The following is a 3623-nucleotide window of genomic DNA, read 5'->3' as shown; positions in this document are numbered from 1 at the left end:
ACATTTTGAACCTTTCGGAGTGACGTAAGGTCGGTATCCTTCGTACACGTTATTAGGATTAAATCTTCATCAAGAATCTTATAAGAATCAGGAACTACCAACAACATTGATAATATAAGAATAAGAGAAGTAACATCAATATCAATCATTTCATAAGAAGGGAAGCAATGTAAGTACTGCTAGCTTCTAAGAGTAGAGTATCTTTGGGAGCTCGTTCATAACATTATGTACATTCGGAGTCGTGCAAAAGAATGAAGGGGATATCCTCACATACCTTGTATATACTGCCCAACCTCAAGCTATGCAAATGTCACGACTCCTTAGTCTACAATAAGAGAAATGACACTATCATTATCGTTTAAGCGTCGTAACTATTATGTATCGACCACAACCTATTTTACGATGAAACGGACAACACCTCCCCTATTTATATGACTTCACACAAGTCAATACAATCACCAAACAGCCCAAACAACATCATTAATAATCATATTGAGCCTCACAAAACAGTCCACCAACCAACAACATTACTACCAAGCCTTTCGATATATATTTCACAAGTTCTAGCTTCAACGACTTAGCCGCAACTTGGATAATCTTAAATATATATATAGAGTAAGAGGTTCCTTACCTTTAAACAGAAATAAAAACTCCAATTTGACCTTAATTTTCCACGAAATGTCTCTCCAATTCTGCCACAAGAACAAGGAAGCGAAACTAGCAATCAATTCGGGTTTTTCGGCACTAGAATTACTTTAGAAGACTTGAAATCACCTAGGGTTGATATTAAAAACTTGAAGGAGTATTTACAGAACATAAAACACTTAAAACAACCTCCCACACGAGCTGGAACAACACAAAAATCAGCAACAACAAGAAGAACAAGAAACTTACTAGCGCCACGGGATTCCCGACACTTGATTTGTGTTGTTTGTCCTTTGTTTGGGTCTTGGATCATGAGAGAACCTTGAGAGAGTGTTTTTAGGGTTCTAAGGTCTGAATATACTGAAAAATAATGACTTAAAACGGGGTTGAGGTATCTTATATATATCCATATGTCTTAAACCGCCTATGTGGGCCCCATAGAGAGCTGCTTGGCGCACTATCACAAAAACGCAAATATCTCTCTATTCCGAGATCGTATTGATGAAAGGTTTAATGAGTTGGAAACTAGACTCAGAGATATTCAATTGGATAGGTAGATCACCCCATAATTCCAAGTATATTGGGAGAAAAATGTAGTAACATTTGACCTAAAGTTTAAGTAAAATTATAAACGTAAGTTGCGACAACTTTTATCGACTTTGTTTCATAACTCGCTTGACTTCAAGACTTATGATACGGATATTATATGATTCAAATACATTAAAACATGACCTCTTGGGACAATTAATCACCTCTAGTGTTACCCGAAAATACGGGTTACAACATCCTTGATTCGTTTAACTTTTAATACTTGTTAACCACTCTTATACACCCTTGTATCGTTTAAGACCAATAGGATTAACTTCTTATCATCTCAAAGATAATCTCTTCTTGGATTTACGTCGACTAACTTACGGCGTGATCTAAGGTACGCGAATTTGGGTTGTAACACCCTCTCCCCCTTAGGAACATTCGTCCTCGAATGTAAGGGTTTATGGGGTGTCTAACTCATCGTGGATTCCGACGGAACTCAACCCGAGTACCTAACTCATGTTGTACGGCCCTCCAGAACCGTGATGTAAACTGCGTACCCTGGTCAGAGATGAAAGATACCGGCACGGCATGAAACCTGACAATCTCGTGGATATAAACTCGAGCCAGCTGCTTGAAAGAATAAGTAGTCATCATAGGAATGAAATGAGTTGACTTGGTCAGCCTGTCCACAATCACCCAAACTGCATCAAACTTCCGCTGAGTCCGTGGGAGTCTAAAAACAAAATCCATAGTGATCTGCTCCCATTTCTACTCCAGAATCTCTTAACTTCTGAAGCAATCTACCCGGTCATTGATGCTCATACTTCACATGCTGTAAATTTAGACACCGGGCTACATATTCCACTATGTCCTTCTTCATTCTCCTCCACCAATAATGTTTCCTCAAGTCCTGATACATCTTTGCGATGCCTGGATGAATGGAATACCGCAAACTATGAGCCTCCTAAAGAATCAACTCACGCAATCCATCTACATTGGGCACACATAGCCTGCCCTGCATCCTCAATGCCCCATCATCCCAATAGTGACCTCCTTAGCATCACCGTGCTGAACCGTGTCCTTAAGGACAAGCAGATGGGGGTCATCATATTAACGCTCCCTGATACGATCATAAAGAGAAGACTAGGAGACCACACAAGCCAAAATTCGACTCGGCTCAGAAATATCTAATCTAACAAACTGGTTGGCCAATGCCTGAACATCCAATGCCAAGGGCCTCTCTGCTGCTGGCAAGTATGCTAAGCTCCCCAAACTCTCCTCCATGCGACCAAAGGCATCGGCCACCAAATTGGCCTTCCCGGGATAGTACAGAATAATTAAATCATAATATTTAAGCAGCTCTAACCACCTCTACTGACACAAGTTGTGATCCTTCTACTTGAACAGATGCTACAAACTCCGGTGATCAATGTAGATCTCACAAGGGACACCGTACCAATAGTGAATCCAAATCTTCAAGGCATGAACAATAGATGCTAACTCAAGATCGTGGATAGGATAGTTCTTTTGATGCACCTTTAGTTGTCTGGATACGTAGGCAATCACCCTACGGTCCTGCATCAACACCACGTCGAGACTAATCCGCGACGCATCACAATAAACAATATAAGACCTCGAACCTGTAGGCAATACCAATACTGGGGATGTAGTCAAAGTTGTCTTGAGCTTTTGAAAGCTCTCCTCACACTCCTCTGTCCACCTAAATTGAGCACCCTTTTGGTTTAGCCTGGTCATAGGTGTTGCAATACATGAGAATCCCTCAACAAATCGACGGTAATACCCCGCCAAACCAAGAAAACTCCGGATCTCCGTAACTGAGGACGGTCTGGGACAACTTTGCACTGCTTCCACCTTCTTTGGATCCACTTTGATCCCCTCACTCGACACTACGTGACCCAAAAATGCCACGAAATCTAACCAGAACTCACATTTTGAGAACTTTGCATATAACTTCTTTTCTCTCAAGGTCTGAAGTACAGTCCTCAGGTGCTGCTCATGATCCTCCCGACTCCGGGAGTATACCAGAATGTTATCAATAAACACAATGATGAAAGAGTCAAGATAGGGTCGAAATACATTATGCATCAAATGCATAAATACTGCTGGGCAATTGGTTAGCCCAAATGATATCACAAGGAACTCGTAATGACCATACCGAGTCCTGAAAGCAATCTTCGGGATATCTGGCTCCCGAATCTTCAACTGATGATAAACTGAATGCAACTCAATCTTGGAAAATACTCTAGCAACTTGTAACTAATCAAATAAGTCATCAATATGAGGCAAAGGATACCTGTTCTTCACTGTAACTTTGTTTAACTGGCGATAATCAATGCACATACGCATAGAACCATGATTTTTCTTCACAAACAAGACACAAGCACCCCAAGGTGACACACTGGGCTTAATGAAGCCCTTATAAA

The sequence above is a fragment of the Nicotiana tomentosiformis genome, chromosome 6, assembly GCF_000390325.3.
Source record: "Nicotiana tomentosiformis chromosome 6, ASM39032v3, whole genome shotgun sequence".
Classification (NCBI taxonomy): Eukaryota; Viridiplantae; Streptophyta; class Magnoliopsida; order Solanales; family Solanaceae; genus Nicotiana; species Nicotiana tomentosiformis.
This window is presented reverse-complemented; position numbering follows the sequence as displayed.